A 21,987-nucleotide genomic window follows, 5' to 3' on the forward strand; every position below is an offset into this window, starting at 1 on the left:
AAGTGTCTGTCCATCCTTTCAGGCCTGGCTGGGCTTCAGGTCTATCCTCCCATGGGGAACCAGGAGCTGCGGGGACTCAGGGCCTGCCCTCCATGGCACTCTCCCTCCTGGGGTCCCCTTTCCTCCCCAGCTGGTTCTTTAGGCCAGGAAGACCCAGAGTTCCTGTCCAGTGTAGCCACCCAGCCTGAGGCGAACAGGGCCCGTGCTCAGACAGAAAAGCTGCTTAACAAAAAGGGAAAAGTCAGCCAGCGCTCTCTTCTTCCCCCAAGGCCGACTTCTCTCCAGTTTCTGCTGTCTGTTGGCCACTCTCCAGTGCCTTTGGAGAGTTGTTTTTTATATTTTCTGCAGACTTGTCAGTTACTCTGTGTGAGTGGGGGGTTGGTCTGATGGCAGCTACCGTGTTCCTGGCAGCAGGGCCTGGACTCGTGTGTCTGCTGGGGCAGGATGACACAGATGGTCGTCGGACAGGGCAGGAGCAGGGTGACCTGGTACAAGGCTGCTGCGATAATCCAGGAGGGAGGAGGTGGCGGCTTGCACCAGGGGGCAGCAGTGGGGCGGGTGAAGGGGGTCGGATTCTGTTTTGAAAAGAGAGTCAAGGATGTGCTGAGGGGTCGGCTGAGGATATGGGAGAGAGAGGCCTGAGGACTTGAAGCGTGTGCGTGGCACCGGCCTCCACCCTCTTTTCCTCCCTCATTTGGAAGCTAGGAAATGTCTCTGGGGGCTTCCCTGGTGGCGCAGTGGTTAAGAATCCACCTGCCAATGCAGGGGACACGGGTTCGAGCCCTGGTCCAGGAAGGCCCCACGTGCCGCGGAGCAACTAAGCCCGCGCGCCACAACTACTGAGCCTGCGCTCTAGAGCCTGCCAGCCACAACTACTGAGCCCGCATGCCACAACTACTGATGCCCACGTGCCACAACTACTGAAACCTGTGTGCCTAGAGCCCGTGCTCTGCAATAAGAGAAGCCACCGCAACGAGAAGCCCGTGCACCGCAACGAAGAGTAGACCCAGCTTGACCCAACTAGAGAAAGCCCGCGTGAAGCAACGAAGACCCAACGCAGCCAGTAATTTAAAAAAAAAAAAATGTCTGACCGAGTGACTGGGAAGATGCTGGAGGGCTGGTGAAGCCAGGTCCGCTCTAGATGCAGGAGTGGACGTCAGTGGACGTGCAGAGCCGGCGGTGCTGGGCACTCTGGGGACGGCGGGGAGGCTGCACCACAGAGTAGGTTCCAGAGCCACTGCCTGGCCCTGTGCTTGAAGCCATGAGATGTGCAGGGTCCCTGTGGGGCTGAGCGTGGAGAGGAGGTGATGTCATGGTGACTCCTGGGCTTTTTACACGAAAGCGCCTGAGACTCGGGGGGAGTGAGGGGTCCAGGGCTGCCACTTCCTGGCGGGGAGGCCCCGGGCAAGCCGTGCAGAGTGTCAGGGCACCCTGGAAAGGACCTGGAGTAAAACATCGTCTCACAAGGCCTTTGAGAGGAAGAACAGGACGGGGCAGCGTACACGTGAGAGTGATCTGGGCACAGCCGAGCACCGTGTAAGTGGACAAGTCACTTCCAGGCGGCTTGAGTCAGTCTGTTCGGGGATAACCATGGGAGTGGGGGAACACCTGGTATGGCCCATCTCACAGAGGGGTGTTTGTGCCACTTAGAAGCGGCCAGGGGTCCCTGGACCATCCAGGCACACTCGGGGGACCCCCCAGCCTCATTTCAGGCCAAGCGGGTCCGAGCAGTGTGGCCGGGGACCAGTCCTCTGAGGCCCCTCTCCCGAGCGTTTTTCTGACATTACCCCAGCAAGGCCAGGTGGCGTCCGTCCATCGCAGCCTTGGTGACGTGGGCAGAAGGAGGCTGCGAAAACACTGACTTCGGAAAATGCCGGCACCTCGGGGAGCCTGGCTGCCTGGGGCAGAAAGTGGCGAAGTGCCTCCGAGGGCAGAGGGCATGGGTGGGGTCGCGCTTGGCCTGAGTCCCCCACCTGCAGAGCATCTGGTTTGCAGAGGCCGCTCACAGGAGCCAAGCTGTTTCCTCCAGCGCAGTTGGAATTAAAGGCTCCGAGTGACGAGTGACGGGTCCCTGGCCGGTGCCCCCAGGGCAGCTCCTGGGTCACATGTGCGTCCTTGGCCGGAGCCTGCAGCCGGACAGGCAGACAGTAGGGTGGGGATGGGAACGTGGGCACACGGAGCAGCCTGGCCGCCGCCCTCCCTCCCCAGTGCCCTCACCCTGGTCTCCGCAGGGTGGGCTGCCAGAGAGCATCCAGCCCCTGACCATCCACTGACAGCGAGGGAGGAAAGGCCACCGCCCTGGCTCCTGGCTCAGAGCACAGACACCGAGATTATTTAATTGGGGCATTTGTGTGTCAGACTCTTTTTTGGGTGCTGAGAATATGGTGATGGCCAAGCAGACCCAGACCCACCCTTGTAACTCACAGCTCCCGCTCAACTGTCACAGCAGCAGGAACCATGCCAAGGCCGTGCTGGTGTCACGTGGTCTGTCGGCGGTGTTCCAGGCGCTCCACACGTGTCCACTGACTTAATCCCTGCCATGACAACCTTATCTGCAATTGCGGGTGTGGAAACTGAGGCACAGAGAGGTCCAGAACCGTGGCCAAGGTCAAAAAGCTGGTGGGCGGCAGTCTGCTCCAGCATCCTGCAGGTGCCGGAGGGGAGGAGGGTGCAGGCAGCCCCAGCGCACAAACATCCCTGGTGAGGGCACGTAAAGGGGTTGAAGTTTCCGTGTTTCCACCTGCTGGGAGTCAGGGCCAATGAAACACGAGCTACTTTCTCGCCCAGGAGATCGGGTCTGAGACACACCTGGTTGTGGGGAGGTGGCACCTGGGGCGTGGAGGGCAGAGCCACTTGGGGTGAGATGCATACCCAGCCTCTGGGCCAGTGGAAAAGTAGGCCAAAGGCGCCAGTGCTCCGGGATGGACACATACAGAAGTACAGAGACGCCCCCTCTAAGAATTGCGAGAGGAGGGGACGAGGGGCGATCTAGTTATACTGTAGCTACAATCAAGTTGGGCCCTCCTTTTTTTAAAAAACAACAACAACAACTATTTATTTATTTATTTGGCTGTGCAGAGTCTTGGTTGTGGCATGCGGGATCTTTTTAGTAGCGGCACGCGGGCTTCTTAGTTGCGGCATGCAGGGTCTAGTTCCCCGACCAGAGATCGAACCCGGGCCCCCTGCATTGGGAGCGTGGAGTCTCACCCACTGGACCACCAGGGAAGCCCCCTGGGCCCTCCTTTTATAGCTCTAACTGGTGTCTGGCCACCTGGTCCTCTATGTCCTCCCGGTGAGGGGCAGAGCTGGGAGGTGGCAGAGATTCGAGCTCCTGGGCCTGGGAACAGCTCCTGGGGTTGGGGAGCTGGGCGGGCGGCCACCCCAGAGCCCCTCTGTGGACAGTTTCAGGTCAGACGTGCGGGACCTGCTGTCCTCTATGGTCTCTGGCTGCAGCCATGTCAGTGGGTTTCCTCTGGCCTCCAGGGACGAGCCGGCCATGAGTTTAGCAGGCCTGCTGTGCCCTTCGGCCCATCCTCTGCATGCACCACGTCACGTCCACGCTACCCTGGTCCCGCGGCCGCACCAAGTCTGGTGGCTGCAGGAGCCCCAAATGCCCTGAAACGATTCCAGGCAGGTTCCTTGGGACTGACTGAAAAATCTCAGCTTCAGGAGGGCTTTGCAAGCGGACACCAGGTGGGCACACAGTGCCGACGTGCCCGGTGGAGGTGCAGCTGGCCTTCTCCAGCGGAGGGTCTGCCAGCTTCGTGCAGAGACGGTGCCAGGCCTGGGGGTGACACTGGCTGACGCGGGATGGGGACCTTTGGGTGAGCTGACCTTGCCCAGTCCCTTTCCATCCCCCGCACGAGCTCCCCACGCCGCCCACCTGACTTACTCGACAGAGCGTGGCTGCTGCTTTGCCGAGGTCTGCGGGGCTGGGGTCTTGTCCCCCTCCCCTGGTGCCCCTTGTTCCCGAACCTGCTTCTCCTGGCTGTGTGCATGTTTGCCTGTGGGGTTGGCGGCCAGGCCCTTCTCCTCAGCCCTCTTTCTAGCAGCAGGTCCTGCTGGGAGGCGTCCCAAGCTCGGACGTGGCAGCAGGAGGTCAGCCCGCACGCACTGGGACCACTGGCCTCTATTTTCTGGTCTCTCTACCTCCACACCCAGGGCTTTGTGCCTGGAGGGGAAGGGCACACGGGTACCTCCTCTCCCCTCAGTCCCACCCAAGTGGAGCCCGGCCCCGTGTGTCCTGCTGCCGCTCTGCCTGGAGACTCCGCCGGGCCCGGGTCGTGTCTGGACAAAACCCACAGGGGGAGCCCTCCTCCTGCCCTCTGCCAGCAGAGGCCAAGAAAGAAGGACGCTACCTTCCGGAGAGGAAATCTTTGGGGGATCCGGGGTGAAAGAGGACGGCCGCATGCATAGACGCCCCTGCCCCTGCCGGACCCAGCCTGCAAAACTGCCTCTGGGGTCCCCACTGATGACCCTGGGTGCTTGGCTCGGGCCCCCACCGCCTTGGCGATAGGCACCTTCGGGTGGGCGTCTGGGTGTAGAGAGCACTGATGTGACAGGGGCCGTGTGGGGCGGGGTGTGCAGTTATTGGGGTCACCGATGATCTTTTCTCCTGAAAACAAAATCTTTTTTAATCACAGCAAGTAGAATGACTATAGATGCTGAGAATGTTCCCGGTTAAGACCCCACTGGCATTCTGGGGCGACCGGATGTCATTTCTACCTACTGTCCTCGAGCCGGCTCACTTAGTTTTCCGTAAATTGAAGTATAGGTGATTTACAATGTTTCAGGTATACAGCAACGTGATTCAGTTTATATATACGTGTATATATTCTTCAGATTATTTTTCCATTATAGGTTATTACAAGGTATTGAGTATAGTTCTCTGTGTTACACAGTAGGTCCTTGTTGTTTATCTATTTTATATATAGTAGCGTGTATCTGTTAATCCCACATTCCCGATTTATCCCCCCCACTTGCCCCTTTGGTAACCGTAAGTTTGTTTTCTATGTCTGTGAGTCTATTTCTATTTTATAAAGAAATTCATTTGTCTTATTTTTTTAGATTCCATATATAAGTGATATCATTTATAATATTTGTCTTTCTCTGTCTGACTTACCTCACTTGGTATGATAATTTCCGGGTCCATCCACGTTGCTGCAAATGGCGTTATCTCATTCTTTTATGGCTGGGTAGTGTTCCATTGTGTATATGTGCCACATCTTCTTTACCCACTCACCTGTCAATGGACACTGGGGTCGCCTCCATGTCTTGGCTATTGTAGATACTGCTGCAGTGAGCATTGGGGTGCATGTATCTTTTCGAGTTAGAATTTTCTCTGGATAGATGCCCAGGGGCTCTGACCCCTGGACGGTGGGGCCCAGCTTCCCTGCCCGCTGCACCTCTTACCTTGTCCATCTGGGGGTCTTTGGGTTTGGGTCGGGCAGTAGCCCGCCGGCCAGCCCCAGCCCCACGCTGAGCCCCAGAGCCTGTCTCAGACGGCCAGGGCCCTGGAGACTCTCTGCTCTGGGCTCAGCTCGCCTCTGAGGCTCCCCCTGGGGTGGGTGGTGCTTCCCTGTGGCCCAGGGTCGTCAGCCACCTCCCAAGCATCAATCTGGGCGGCCCCTGTGCTACCCAGATGCCAGTCTTCCGCACCAGCAGGCCCCGGCCAAGTGGGCAGCTTCCTACCTGTCCCCGGCCATGGCCCAGCAGGCTGGACCGAGTTTCCGGACAGGGAGCTGGAGGCCGGCCTGGCCATGAGAGTGCGGGGTGCCCCTGGCCCCCTGCCCATCCAGATAGAGCCTCTTTGTCCCAGCATCTGGCTCCTTTGGAAGGGACACAAAACTCTCCCTCCCCACAGCCTGGAGCCCTGGTCCTTGTGCAGCCCAACTCAGCGATTATGAACAGACACTGGTGCTGGGCGGGGTTGGTCCCTGAGGGAAACGCCCTTGGGGTTTGGGGCCAGCCCTCCGCCCTCTCCTGCTGCTGACCCCGGCCGTGGCCGTCCAGCCTTTGCCCCCAACCTGGGGGCTTCTGGAGCAGCCGCCCATGGGGAGGGTCTCCGGCGGGTGGTCACCCGCGGAGGGAGGGGTGGCACCAGCCCCCTCACCCTGCCCGGGGGCTGCCCACTCGAGCTGCACTGCAGGCGGGTAGGTGTTTATGGAGCATGTGTGGGTAGTTTGGTTCCTGTTTAGACGGGAGCGGGGAGGCGAGGCAACCCTAGGAGGGGAGCAGGGGGTCTGCGGGGCAGGGGCACTGGGGTGGTGGAGCTGCCCCGTCTGATGGGTCAGGGGAGGAGCCTGTTAACATTTTCCCGGTTGACTCGGAAGGAAGGACAAACTCTCTCTTTGACCTTTTATTTTGAGAGAATTGAGGACTCACATGTAGGTGTGAGAACGGATACAGACAGCTCCCGGGTCCCTTCGTCCACTCTCCCCCCTGCTGACCTCTTGCACGGCTGTGGGGCAGCACCCCACCTGGACGCTGGCGTTGGTACCACCCACGCGTGTGCAGATCCCTCGACACGGGCGCTGAGGGCGTGAGTGTGTATTTCGCGCCAGGCTCCCGTGTCCGCCGCAGCCCAGGTACGGAACCTTCCATCCCCACAAGAACACTCTCCTCCTCTGGCCCCTCCCACCCTTAACCCCTGAAATCACGGCAGTTTTGCCACCTGGAGGTTGTTGTGTGAACGGAATCCCACGGGGCAGCCTTGAGAGCCATCGCCTTGCCCGTTTCCCGTGGAGCTGTGTCCGGTGCGTGGCTGGACCACACTTTGTTCAGCCGCTCGCCTGCGGGGGACACGGGCTGGGGCAGGATGTGCAGAGTACGCAGACGTTTCCGTGTGGACCCGTCTTCACGTCTCTTGGGTGGATGCCCAGTGAACAATCACTTTTAACCCACGAAATAACCATGGGCTACTGGGACCCCCCATGTATTCACCAAGACGTGGGGTGAGGGCAGGGGTCACGTGTCTCAGAGGGACGGCTGAGCGGGGAGTGGGGAGAGGCAGGACCTGGTTGGCTACCTTAGGACCTGCCCCCCAAACCTCACAGATGCTCATCAGAGGTGCCCGAGGGCCCCCGCTTCTCAGATGAGATGCTCTGGAGGGGCAGTCACTGGGGAAGGAGAGGTGGTCTTCCTGTGGGGGGGGCTGGTTCCTGAGGAGGGAGGCCAGCTGGAGAAGGAGCCTGTGTGGGGTAGATGGTGCCCCCCCCGCCCCCCAAATACATCCACGTTCAGATCTCAGCGTCTGGAACCGGTCCCTGCCTCCCAAGGGACCCCTCTGCCCTCCCAGGGACCCCTCTGCCCTCCCAGGGACCCCTCTGCCCCCCAAGGGACCCCTCTGCCCTGGAAAAAGATCCTTTGCAGATGGGATTAGGGTGAGGCTATTGAGATGAGGTCATCCTGGATAAACCCAGTGGGCCCTCCACCGACGGCAGGTGTCCTCACAAGAGACAGAAGAGGAGAGACACGGCCACGGAGGAGAAGCCGTGTGACCACGGAGCTGAGACTGGGGTGATGTGACCACAAGCCCGAGCGGCTGGACGCGGCAGGAAGGACCCTCCCCTGGAGCCTCCAGAGGGAGCTCAGCCCTGCCCACACCTGGATTTCAGACTTCTGGGCTCCAGGACTGCAACAAGAGAATAAACTTCTGCTGTCTGGAGCCCCTGTTTGGGGTCCAGTGCTACGGCCGCCTCAGGACAGGGATACAGGGCATGCTCGCTGAGCCCCACCACCCCAGGAGGCTCCCTGTTACGTGGCAGGAGAAGCCCGCGGGCAGGGTGAGGGACAGGCTTGGAGAAGCGGCCTCCACCCTCCATCGGGCTTCCTCTGCCGCCCTGGCCGCCTGACCACCCGCAGCCGAGCTCACGCACCGAAGGCCTGGGTGGGCTCCTCTACCTCCTGTGCTTTCTACAAGGATCTGGGAAGACAGCCGGGCTCTCAGACGGGGTCTCGCGGGGGTCCCCGCCCTGCCCCAGGCCCTGGGCTCCCGCTGAGGCCGGGCTGAGGGGACGCCCCCGGAGCTTCTCTCTTGCCCAGGCTGCTGGCTGGAAGGCAGTGAGGCCCACCGGTGTTGCTGGGGTTGACGATATTTTCTGGGCCAAGTCCATGTGATTTGCAGATTTTTTCAAATCTGTCCAGGAAGCTGGGTTTCAGCTCTGGGAACCGTCCTGAGGACAGAACAGCTGGCGTCAGGATCCCTCACTGGCCATTTGGGACCGTGTGGGGAGGGGACAGCGTGGCGGGTGCCCGGTGGGGTGGCGGAGGCACCTGGGCCTGGTCCACACCCGCCCTGAGACACGATGGGCTGTGGGCAGCCTGGCCGTGGGGACCTCGGTACGTGTCGACACCCCCTGGGACGGGGCTGTGTTCGGAGCAGGGGCCCCGGGGCCCGGCCCGGCCCTGTCCCGCGGACGGCGGCTGTACCGTAGAGCGCCAGCACTTGCGTCTCCGTCCCGTTCCTGAAGTTCCGTAGGCGGAAGGTCACGTACTGCAGGTAGTCGGCCTCCGAGACCTGCAGCAGGTTCTACCCCAAGTCTGCGTGGAAGCTCTGCTCAGCCTTGCCCTGGCCCCTACCAGTGCCCGCATCCCCCAGAGGCCAAGGGCACAGACCCTTGTGGGTGGAGGGGTGGGTGGAGACCCCCGCCGCCCCCGAGGGCCCACCCAGGCTCGCCTCCCCGAGCCCTAGGCTGGCTCTCCTGCCTCCCTGGGGCCCTGGGCGGGGGCGGGGGCGGTGGGGGGGGGGGAGCCCGGGCCCTTACAGGCCAGGCCCACTCCTCTCACTATGGGGTCAGCAGTCAAGAGGTCTCACAAAATGCCCTAAATCAGAGCTCACTAGGGGTGGGGCCATCAGACAAGGCAGAACCCGTGTTCACTCACAGGTGATGGTGTATTCCCCGCCCTTACCCGTTTTATCACAGACCATGGCCACATCCACCCACTCGTTATGCAACCTGGAAACCAGCGGGGTGATGCCCGCAGCGGGACTCCACCTGGAAGCCGTGTGACCAGCTCCTTCCATCCCTCCAGCCTCGTCCCCATGTCCTCTGCACCCCTACCCCAGCCTCACACTCTGCTGCCCCCCACCCGGTGTTCCCAGCGCCGTATGCAGCACCCCCAGATGGCCAGAAGCTGATCCACACGGGTTGGGGGGCATCCGTCCTCCCCAGTTCTGGAGAATGTGGGCCACTCACACGAGGGGGAGGCTGAACTGCAGGCCACCATTTTCTAAGCTTTCGATACTCTGCATGAAGACCCTCAGATCCCCGTCGTCTTCTATCCGCCTCATGTCGTCTGCGGCCATGGAAATAGAATACCAGGTCCCCCAAACCTGGAGACAGAGGCTGTGGTGGGTGTGGGAGCCCGTAGGGCATCCTGGACTTCTTGGTGCCTCCCTCCTGGGCCAGACCCTGGGCGTATGGCTCCCAACCAGGGACCCCTCTGCCCTCCCAGAGACCCCTCTGCACCCCAAGGACCCCTCTGCCTCTCAAGGACCCCTCTGCCCTCCGGGGACCCCTCTACCCTCCCAGCCTGCCGTTGCAGCTGGGGGTGAGAGCCTCAGGGACAGCATCCTGTCACAGGTCAAAGACCCCAGGTGGAGGCAGGGCACGTGCCCTGCAGCCAAGCCCCCGGGAAGGCCCAGACCTCAGCCCCACCTTTGAGATGTCATGGTTTCTCCCCAGGATTCTCTGGAGGTAGAAGTCCTGGGCAGAGACCAGGCTCAGCTCCAGGCTCAGCGGGAGCAGTGCCACGCCCTCCGGTGGGTGCCTGCCCTGAGGCCCGCCCCCTTTATCCCCCTTCCTGCGCTCTGGTTTCCGGCCCCAGCCTTCCGTGTCCTCCGCACAGGCCGCTGCTTGCTGGGAACACAGACGATAGCTGCCGCAGCCATCCCCGCTTCTCACAGTGTCCTCCCCCAGCGATGGCTGGTTCTGGAATCTGCCTGGACGGGGGTCCGGCTGGGTCTGAAGCTGCAAAGGGAAGTGGGGACAGGGATGCGTCTTGGCCTGAAGCCCCGCCGGCCGCAGGGGCGAGTGACGCCGGGGCCTCTCGGAGCCGTAGGACGTGGGCAGCAGAGGGCACTGCCCCTGGAGGGATCACTCCTGCCCCTTCCAGCCCGGCCCGGCCTGGGTGCTCCTATATGAGAGCATCGATGTGCCCGGGCAGCCACACGTGCAGGTCGGGGTCCTGAGCAGAGGTGGGCAAGTCCCAACTCCCCTTCTGCATCTGGGCACAAGGTGAGCTGGTGGTCGGGGTGCGGGGTGGGGGCTGTGCTGGACCAACCAGGACATCGGCCACTAAATCCTTTTTTATCTTTTTAATTTATTTTTTTAAATTTTATTTATTTATTTTTGGCTGCGTTGGGTCTTCGTTGCTTCACGCGGGCTTTCTCTAGTCGCCGCAAGCGGGGGCTACTCTTCGTTGCGGTGCGCGGGCTTCTCATTGCGGTGCCTTCTCTTGCTGTGGAGCACGGGCTCTAGGCGTGCAGGCTTCAGTAGTTGTGGCACGTGGGCGCAGTAGTTGTGGCGCACAGGCTTAGCTGCTCCACGGCATGTGGGGTCCTCCCAGACCAGGGCCCGAACCCGTGTCCCCTGCACTGCCAGGCAGATTCTTAACCACTGCACCACCAGGGAAGTCCCACTAAATCCTATTTTAAGTAACAGACACAGTTTATGTATTGATTATTTTTTTATTGAGCACCTACTATGTCCAGGCACTGGGATTAAAGAACCTGGTCTCAGGAGGGCTGTGCTCCAAGGGGTACACAGGCATTAGACAAACAGAAAATGACAAACGGCCTCCTCCTCCCCCACTTCCTGCCCCCACCACTGGCCTTCCCTGTGCCCTTGGACGGGCCGACCCCCCTCTGACCGAAACCTCCATCCTGCTCAGTGGGGTTCCCAGGTCAGCCACCTTCAGCTCATTCGGTCCCTTGGTCACACTACTCACCCCGGCCTGACCATCAGCCATTGGCAGCTTCTCCCCATCCTTGGCCACTGTGAGGACAGGGGACAGTGCAAGGACAGGGAGGGTATGAAGACAGAGCTGGTGCCTTTGGTCCACAAGTGAAATTCCCAGAGGTGGGCTGGGAGTTGCTTCTTCACAGAAGCCCTCTTTGCTCACCCATGTCCCCCAGGACCCCCGTCTGAAGGTCGCAGTCTCTGTCACAGAGGACAGCTGTGACGTGCCTCCTGGCGTCAGGATTTCTGTGACCTCACAGGATGAACAGGAGTCTTGGTGGTTTGATGCTGGGGTCACGTGACTGTCTCTGAGATGATGCCTGCTTGAAGGGCCCTCCAGGGCTGCTGGAATGTGCTGGATTCTGTGAGCCCAGGAGAGGAGCGCCCTCAGCCCAGCTCCGTCCCAGCGGCCACGGCCTGTCCCCACCACCCTCGCTCCTGTGCCTGCCAGGGTCACCTTCCCACTGAGATGCTGCCATCGATGTTCTGCCCCATGAGCCATGACAGACGTAGACATGGACACACCTGCATGCAAATGCATGCACGTGTCAACACGCACGCACACTCGTGTGTGCACACGTGGCCCCACCCCGCACCCTGGATGCTTTAATGCACCCAACAGATCTTATAACATGAAGCGTGTTATTTCTATCTTCAGAAAGATGAGTACTTAAAAAATATTCTGAAAAGCAGAAGAAGGGGTTTGCTCTCCTGGGGCGAATCCGCTGCCTGGGGGATGAGGGAAGAGAGGGCTGTTCTTCTCCATCATATTCATGAACAAACTGCTCAAGACACCTCCCTGCGAGGAAGGGTCAGTCCCTAAGAAGCAAGGAGGGATCACAGAGGAAGTGAGATGCAAAGGAGAATTTAAAATACCCTTTAATTTTTCAAACAGGACAAACTCCCATCGTCCGGCAGCCATGAGGAGCCCCGGACAGCAGAGGCGTCATCGTGACCGTGACTTTCCAGGACTTACATCACCAAAGGGTCTGCTGACATCACCCACGGAAGGCTGAACACCGCGCAAGCCCCCCACGGTGTCTGGCCCGTATCTTTACAAAGATCCAAAGTTAGACGCTCGGAAAATGGCCATCCCCGTGGGCCGTCATGACCGCCTCTTACATTGCCCCAACTGAGGTGAAGGGCCCCCTCAGAAGGGACATGGGGAAGTTTGGTGACAGTGGTAGAAGCGGTGCCTGCCTTGGGGGTGTCGTCGCTGAGACCCCCTGCTGGAGAGACCCCGTGGTACCCTACCCACGTGGCATTGCTAATGCCCTAGGACTCAAGCAGGGGTCAGTGTCACACTGCGGGGCATGAAAACCTCCTGGCCAGCGTGGAGGGGTCCAGTGGGAGTACAACGTGTGCGGCCTTTGCCCTGTCCAGTTTTCTAGTAGGAGATAAAAAGAAGCAGGTAGATTACATTTTGTCATGTATTTGTACCTAGCAGTTCCATATGATCAATGTAAATTCATTGATTACGTGCTTAAGTTCTTTTCTTTCTGTGTTCGTCTTCAAAGCCCAGTGTGCTTTGTGCACTCACAGTACATCTGAAGTCAGACCGGCCGCCTTTCACGTGCTCGACGGCCACACGTGGCTACTGACCTGGTCAGTGCAAACTAAGGCCGCCTACTCGTTAATCAGGTGCCGGAAATGAAATATCAGACTCTCCATTCTGCTCGGCGCACAGCCCTGCAGATGTGTGCACGGAGATCCCATGTAGGATGTATGACGTAAGCCTGGGCGTTGGCTGGAGCCAAAGGTTCCATGTTGGACCCTGACGCCTTTCATTCAGACTGTAAATCCCTGTTCACAGGCGTCCGCCTTGGAGAAGGCTCAGGTGTTCTTAGCCCACCAGAGTCCTGGGGCAAATGGTGCATCTTACTATCTCTGCGAGGAGAAAGAAGATGACGTCAGCTTTGGGGACAGATTGCAACCTTGTCATGACCTCATTTTGTCACTGCTCTAGGGTGGAGAATCTGCAGCACGTCTCTTAGTCAATGTGGACGTTGACGAGGACCAGGAGACGTGTCCGAGACGGCGCACTCAGTCCCCAAAGGAGCGGCCAGCACCCCAGGAGACTCTAGTGGAACAGAGGTGCCCCCGACTCCCCTGCCCTCTCCCCAGAGGTGAGCGTCCCGGGAGCGGACAGCTAGGTTGGTGCCCCAGTGTCTCTCAATGAGTCCACGAATCCATGGTTAAGAGGGGGGCGGAGGTGTGACTTTCTGCTCATTAAAACGGACTTCTCTCTCCTTCTCCTCTAGGAGACAATGAACTCTAAAAGGAAAATGCTGTCATTGATCCTGTGTCTTTCATCCCTCGTGTTGCTTGAGCGTTTTTTCAGGTAAATAGAAGGTATTGATGAATCAGGACCTGCGGTGCTTGGCAGGGCTGGTCGAAACCTCCAAGTTTTGTCCAAAGATGTTAATAACACTTTCAAAATTAATCAGATGTTACCTCCCCTCTCTGGGAGGCCAAGCAGAATATACTTACTCTCATTCTTTCATTTTTAAACTTTCAACAAGCATTGCTCAAGCCCTGTCTGGGCCCTGGGCTCTGTTCCAGGTGCTGAGGGAACAGCGGTAACAGGACGTGCCTGTCCACATGGAGCGTCCTGTCCTGTCCTAGGTGAGGAAGGCTGAGCAAACAAACAGAGGGTCAGGGGTGACATATTTTACGTGATTAATGTCAAGAAGAAAAATTAAAGTTAGGTCACAGCACCGGGTTGCTATTTCAGACAAACCGTAAACTGTCACAAAGTTCCATCTTGTGTCTGCCATAAACAAGATGACAGTGACCTGCCCTGGCAGCCTGTGTGAGCTGGGGACACACCTGTGCCCTGCTCGATTTCTCATAGAGAAAAATACCAATTCTTCCTTCCTCCATGCCCACCCCTCGTGGCCTCCTTCAAAAGCAGTGCAGCCTTCCCAAATGCTATCTGAAAAGCAGTCATACCGTGAGAGAGAATGTCTTGAAAAATGAAACTTTCACAAAACACAGATCTGATAAAAGGCTTGTAACCAAAATGTGCAAAGTACTCTTAAAACTCAACAGTAAGGAAAAGAAAAGCTTAACTGAAAAATGGGCACAATCTGGACAGACATCTCACCCGAGGAGACACAGAGATAAGAAACAGGCCTCTAACAAGATGCTCGACATCCTTGGTCATTAGTTAATTGCAAATGAAAATAGCAACGAGATACCAGGACATACCTGTTAGCACAGCCAAATGGTGCAGTCACTTTGGAAGACAGTGTGACAGTTTCCTACAAAGCTAAATATGGTCTTTCCAGTGATCCAGCAGTGGTGTTCTTAAGTCTTATTAATCCAAGTAATTTGAAAACGTATGTCCACAAGCAACCCACACAGGCTTTTATAGCAGCTTTATTCGTAATTGCTAAAATCTGGAAGCCACCAAGATGTCCTACAGTAGATGAATGGGAAATAAACTGTGGTCCATCCAGATAAAGGAATATGGTTCAGCAACAAAAAAAAGTGAGCTATCAAGCCAGGAGAGTATACGGAGGAAACGTCAATGCATGTCGGTAAGGGAAACAAGCCGGAAGCCAATCTGAAAAGACTACTGGATGATTCCAACTGCATGGCATTCTGGAAAAGGCAAAACTGTGGAGACAGTAAAGGGATCAGGGGTTGACAGAGGTTTGGGGGATGGGGGAGGGGTAGATAGATGAGCACAGATGATTTGGGGGCAGTGGAACCGCTCTGTGTGACACCGCAGCGGTGGACCCATGGCGCTATGCCTTTTTCAAAACCCATAGAATTTCATGGCACAAAGAGTGAATCTTAACCTAGATAAATTCTCCAGTTGTTTAGGAGGTTGAGGGAATCCCAGGAAGGTTTGCCGAGCCTGAAACAAACATGCCTGAAACAAGCTCCCTGAGGGCGGAGGAGGGCGCCGAGCAAGGTCTCCCTGGAAATCAGTGGAGTCTGTAAAAATAAAGGCAAAGGAGCTGCACGTGGGACTGTCTCTAGTTGATTACGTCGTTTACCCACAGGAAGACAGGGTAGCAATTCTGAAGCCAGTGTGGGTGGTCCTGGGATGGAACCGTTGGGTAAGTGGAAGGCAGGGCATGGGAGCCAGCTCGTCACTGGTGGAGTGAAAGTTTATAGGTAAGCGGGGGACAATAGGTGGATCCATGGGGTGTTGGGTTGGACCTGGAGACACAAGTCTGCACTCGTGTTTAGCTTCAAGGAGGATTACACGAGGAAGTATTTCTAGACAGTGCACTTGTATCGTTTGGTATGAATACACACATTCACTTCCTTGCTGTCCCAGATGAGAGGGCCTGGAAACAGTGATCCCCCAGGAGCAGTGAGTACACCTAGCCTCACATCTTGGCTTTTAATATTCTACAAAACAAAGCAAACCCCTAAATAGAGAAATGGCTGATTCTACAACCAGGACAGAAAATACACAGGATGAGCCTGGAGCACATCCAAGGAACACAGGGGCCAATAAAAGAGTTCCCAGTGGATAAAGTTGGAAGAATTTAAGCAAGAAAATAAAGTAGCATTGGATTATAACCCAAAGTATAAAACAGATATTCAGAAGAGACGACACTCCCATTCATAAGAATTCCTAGTAATCGATGGAGACGTTCCCCTCCAGGAGGTGGAACGCGTGGGTTGCCGTAGTGTTTCCCTATAAAGAGCACAGTATGGAAAGTGGGGAGAAAGAGCGACTTTAGAGTAGAAAAGCCTGCAAACACCACCTCAGCCAGGTGGTCAAGGTCACGTCAGCTGGGACAGGTCGTGATGTGGTCTGAGAAACTGCCAGACAATAGGAGCCCAAGCAGACGGGCGTCCTAAGGATCCTGGACAGGATCCCGGAACAGGGGAAGGGGCTTAGGGACAAGCTGAGGAAATCTGACGGAAGCAAGGGGTGGAGCTCATACTAGTGTCACCATTGCTTCGCTCACGGTAACAGGTGTCCCATACGAATCCGAGTGGTTGATGTGTTCATAATAGTGTCACCATTGCTTTGTTCACGGTAACAGGTGTCCCATACGAATCCGAGTGGTTGATCCAAGCGGCCAGGTGCAGGGGCATCCAGGACCACCTTCATAATCTTTGCTGTGAAATTGCTCTAAAAATAAAGTTTATTTTAAAAGGAGGGCACACAGTGTCCATCGACCGATGAATGATAAAGATGTGGTACATATACACAACGGAATACTACTCAGCCATAAAAAGGACGCAGTAATGCCATTTGAAGCAACATGAATGGACCTAGAGATCCTCATACGGAGAGAAGTAAGCCAGAAAGAGACAGACAAATAGCATATGATCTCACTTACATGCAGAATCTAAAAAAACAAAACAAAAAAAAGATACAAATGACCTTATTTACAAAACTGAAGCAGACTCACAGACTTAGAGAGCGAATATGGTTACCAGAGGGGAAGGGTGGCGGGCAGGGATAGCTAGGCAGTTTGGGATTGACATGTACACACTGCTGTACTTAAAATAGATAACCAAGGGACTTCCCTGGTGGTCCAGTGGTAAAGAATCCACCTTCCAATGCAGGGGGTGCGGGTTTGATCCCTGGCCGGGGACCTAGGATCCCACATGCTGCAGGGCAACTACTGATCTCATACACCTCAACAAGAGAGCCCACGTGCTCCAAAGTCCAGAGCCCATGTGCCCTGGAGCCCAGGCGCCACAACTAGAGAGAGAAAACCCACATGCCTCAGCTAGAGAGAAGCCCGCGCACCGCAAGGAAGACCCAATGCAGCTGAAAAAAAGAAAAAAGAAAAGAAAATAGATAACCAAAAAGGACCTAATATTCTGTAATAACCTAAACGGGAAAGGAATTTGGAAAAGAAAATATACAAGCATATGTATAAGTGAATCACTTTGCTGGGCACCTGACACTAACGCAATATTGTTAATGAACTCGACTCCAGTACAAAATAAAACTAAGCAAAAGGAGGGAAAATAAAGGACGATGAGTTAATAATGCAAAATCAAGGCAGAAAAGTTTAACCCCATGGCATTGGTATCACACCTTATATGTTTTCTGGTGGCATTTTACCTTCAGGAAAGGACTGGGTGTGGAGATTATCTCTTTGAAGGTAATAATGATGGGCCGTCCTCAGCAGAGAAGATGCAGGGGCCATGTGCTAATCCATAGCATGGGTTTTGCCATGTGCCCCAGAACCGTAAAATTACGCTTGGCATATAGTAGGTGCTCGGTCATCATTTGGTTAAAAAGAGAGCAAATAAATGGGTCTGAATTCTAGAGTTTTTGTTATTCAAATTGCAATAGGTCTCTGTTCAATTCAAAACATAAATGATTTTTCCCATTGATCTGAAGAATAAATCATCTACTGGGAGGGTTGACAAATGTAGCAAATAAAAATACAGAATGCTCTGTTACATTTGAATTTCTGAGAGTAAATCAGAAATCCACGATCAGAGAGTTTTTAGATAGTTTTGATTGCTTTTGGCTATGATTCCCCACACATTACCTGGGACATACTTATAGGAGGACATCTGTTGCTTATCTTAAGCTCACGTTGAATGGGAGTCCTGCTGTTGTCTGCCAGACGTCCCTCCGGAAGGGGCATATCTGCTAGCAAGGATCTTTGTTGTATAAAGATTGTCCCTCTGGAAAGCCGAGAGGGCAGGAACCAGGAGGCTCCAGGGGTGGCAGAACCAGGGGGACAGAAAACCAAAGACTGACAGACCTGCAGGCAACCGCTTCTGACTTCCTTGGCGATCGGCTCAGAAGTGTTCTAAATACATGACGCCTAGGTGCTGATTAGCTAGTGTGTGCCCTGTGTGTGTAAGCGCATTAGCTAGTGTGTACCCTGTGTGTGTAAGTGCCTTAGCTTGTGTGCCATATGTGTAATGCATCAGCTTGTGTGTGCCCTGTGTGTGTTAGCGCACTAGCTTGTGTGTATCCTGTGTGTGTTATTGCAAGGACTCTGGTGTTGATCAAGGAGGAGGCAGGACTCCGGATGGTGGTCCCATACAACGTGCTTTTCTGGGCCGTCGGGGTCTGGCGACAGTGGGGTGTGGGCTCCACCCAGAAGGGGAATGGGAGAGGGGCTGCCTTTTGTCTGGACACAGTTCTCTGATCTGCTGTTAGTTTCGTTTTCCTTAATCCTTCCTCCCAACCACATACCCTTTCTGGCTTCCTCCCTCTGGCCGTCCTTTCCTCCCCCCACCCCTCTTTCCTGACCACCTTTTCCCTTCCATACCCAGGTGAGATGTCTCCTCTTCCAGTAGTTTCTCCTGGTCCCCAAACTGGGCTAGATGTGCCACATTCAGCCATATGCCTTGAGCCCTGTCTCTGCCATTGGCACCTACTTCAGGGACTGTTTAGGGCCGCCTCTCTGTCGCAGGTGCCCCAGGGCCAGGGGCCGTTCACAGTTGTAGGACCAGCACCAAACAGCACCCAGCACACCTCAAGGGCTCTGTAAATATTTGTCGAATGAATGGATTACTCATAATAACTTGGTTTTCCGTTCATACTCAGGAATAGTCAAGTAGAAGAACGTCAGCTCTCAAACTGGTTTAATCCCAGGTAAGATGGAAAGTGTTTGCACACGAACAGACACGCACACACGCACACACGCACACGTGCACACCCGCGCGCACACACACACACACACACACGCACACACCCGCACACACACACATGAACTCAATTTGGAGTGATTCGTTTTTTCTTTTTTCCCAGTCACTAAATTATAGGCGTCCTGGGAGGTCTCCAGTAGCTGGAGTTTATACTGACCCACTCTACACCCTGGAAGCTTCCTGGTTTACTCAGGGAAAGGGCATCCCGCTGGGGGCAGCTTAAAAAAGCCACCAACGGCTTCTCTTGATTTTGGCCTCGGCTCCCAGGGGAGGGTCCCGTCCTCTGTAGTGGTTAAGGAGTGTCTGCTTTCTGGTTATATGCCATCATTTATTAGCCAATTCCCTCTTGGTTTTAGATTGTTTACAGTTTGGGGCTATTGCGAGGAATGTTCCAGGGACTAACCACGTACGTATATATTCTTACATTGTCCTGTGAGTTTATCTGTGGGTAAATTCCCCAAACATAGCCATTAGCTCAAAGAAGGCAGATATTAATTTCTTTTACATTATGCCTTTATTTTTTGGCCACACTGTGTGGCATGTGGGATCTCAATTCCCTGATCAGGGATTGAACCCACGGCTCCTGCATTGGAAGCGTGGGGTCTTAACCACTGGACCGCAAGGGAAATACCCAGATATTTAAATTTTTGAGGTAAGTTGCTAAATTTCCTTTTACTAATTGTACCTTTTTACTGTCTTATCTACAGTGGATAAACTAAAGTATCATAAAGTTTTTTTTATTCTTAGCAAAATTGCTGGTGAGAATATCCCAATTCAATCTGCATTTTTGTAGTTATTATTGCGTTTAAGCTTATTTTAATGTCTATCACGCATTTGTATTTAATCTTCTGTGAATTCCTTTTTCAAACGTGTATTTTCTAAATGGACCTCAGGTGCTCAGAATTAGATTAATCATAATCCATATTGATTTGTACGTTTGCTTTTGCTTGCTTTTCGTGAAACAAAAACGATAACCTTCAATGACTCACATCGGCTTTGTGTTGTCCCCTGTCCCTTTGTCCTGCCCCCTCGCCACCCCCCTCACCTCTAAGGTAATCATCGTTCTGAATCCTGATTGGTCATACTCTTGCTTTCCCTTTTATATAATTTATCTACAAGTATTCTGAACAAAGTCTATTTTTGAATTTTAGCTCTTTGTGACCTTATGAAGAGGATGTCATGCTTACGTAATCTTCCAGGGCTTACATTTCCCCTTGATGCTCGCTTTCTAACATTCACCTGAGTTTGTCACTGTAGTTCATTTTGGACAGCTGTATAACACCCAGGGTGGAAATATTCCAGCTGACTCACCAGCTGAGCTTCTCCTGGGCGCCTGAACCGCTTCTGTGCTTTTGCTCTTACAATGCTGCCTGCACCGTTCTTATGCCTGCTTTGTGGCACATGTGGGCAGAAGCCTCACTTGGGTGGAAGGGGAGCCACTGGGAGGCTGGGCATTTGCTGTCCAACCTGGAAGATGGTGTCAGATCATTGCCCAAGGCAGGTACCCGCCCCAATTTAAATCCCCAGAGGTCTCCTTCCTTTCTGATGCTTGGTGCCACCAGGGTGGTGGGCATAAAGTATCTCTTGAGGTATATCACCAGAAATGATGGAGTCCTCACTTCCAATTATTTTCTCCTCCATAAAACCAATGAGAAAACTGGCAAAAATTGTTATAATCAACTCATTTAGTACTCTGGAAATTAACATAAGGCTTATACCAATCTGGGGAGCATTTGCTCAAGAAAAACAGCTGGCTCTCAGTAAGAAAAGTGAGGTTTGTGGCATTTTAACTTGCCTTGGGCTGACTGCCTCTCTCCAGCTCTACAGTGGCCTTGAGTCAGATTCTCCCTCCCTTCCCAGGCTTCATCTTTGCTCTTGGTTGTTATGTTTGTTTGTTTAATGACTTTTCTGAGCTAATTTTTATAAAATTTACGGCCACTGAAATGTCTGCTCACTTAGGGAGAATCTTATTTACAGAGTTGCCGTATTATATTATTTAAGTTATTTATTTTCTTTTTTTTTTTTTTTTAAATTAATTCATTTATTTATTTATATTTTTGGCTGTGTAGGGTCTTCGTTTCTGTGCGAGGGCTTTCTCTAGTTGCGGCGAGCGGGGGCCACTCTTCATCACCGTGCATGGGCCTCTCACTGTCGTGGCCTCTCTTGTTGCGGAGCACAGGCTCCAGACACACAGGCTCAGTAGTTGTGGCTCACGGGCCCAGTCGCTCCGTGGCATGTGGGATCTTCCCAGACCAGGGCTCGAACCCGTGTCCCCTGCATTGGCAGGCAGATTCTCAACCACTGCGCCACCAGGGAAGCCCAAGTTATTTATTTTCAACCCAAAACTACCAAACTTGCAAAGAAACAAGACAGTAGGGCCTGTACAGAAGAAAAAAAGGAATTAATAGAAACTATGCCTGAAGAAGCCCAGGTGTTGGACTTACTAAAGTTTAAATCAGCTATTTTATTTATTTATTTATTTTTTTGTGGTACACAGGCCTCTCACTGTTGTGGCCTCTCCCGTTGCGGAGCACAGGCTCCGGACGCGCAGGCTCAGCGGCCATGGCTCACGGGCCCAGCCGCTCCGCGGCATGTGGCATCTTCCTGGACCGGGGCACGAACCCGTGTCCCCTGCATCGGCAGGCGGACTCTCAACCACTGCGCCACCAGGGAAGCCCTAAATCAGCTATTTTAAATAACAAAGAACTAAAGGAAACCAAAGTATGAGGACAACGTCTTACCAAAGACAATATCAATAAAGATGAAGGAATTATAAAAAAAAGAACCAAATAGAAATTCTGGAGTTAAAAAGTGAAACATCTGAAATAAACGGTAGATTTGAGCAGGCTGAAGAAAGAGTCAGTAATCCAAGGAGCTCAACAAACTCCAGTGGGATAAACTAAAAGAGATCCACCACTAGATACATCATAATCAAAGTGTCGAAAACCAAAAGCAAAGAAAGGATCTTGAAAGTAACAAAAGAGAAGTGATTCAGTAAGATTAACCAATGATTTTTAATCAGACACCATGAAGGCTAGAAAGCAGTGGGACAAAATATTTTAAATGCTGGAAGAAAAAAACCCTGTCAACTAAGAATTCTATATCAGAAAAAATATCCTTCATAAAAAGGGGGGTGGTTGGGCTTCCCTGGTGCGCAGTGGTTGAGAGTCCGCCTGCCGATGCAGGGGACGCGGGTTCGTGCCCCGGTCCGGGAAGATCCCACGTGCCATGGAGCGGCTGGGCCTGTGAGCCATGGCCGCTGAGCCTGCGCGTCCGGAGCCTGTGCTCCGCAACAGGAGAGGCCACAACTGTGAGAGGCCCGCGTACCGCAAAAAAAAAAAAAAAAAAAAAAAAAAAAGACCCTACAAGAGACATCTGTAGAACATTCCTCCCAACAGCAGAAGGATATTTGTTCTTCTCAAGT

This window comes from Phocoena sinus, chromosome 6, assembly GCF_008692025.1.
Source record: "Phocoena sinus isolate mPhoSin1 chromosome 6, mPhoSin1.pri, whole genome shotgun sequence".
NCBI classification, from domain to species: domain Eukaryota; kingdom Metazoa; phylum Chordata; class Mammalia; order Artiodactyla; family Phocoenidae; genus Phocoena; species Phocoena sinus.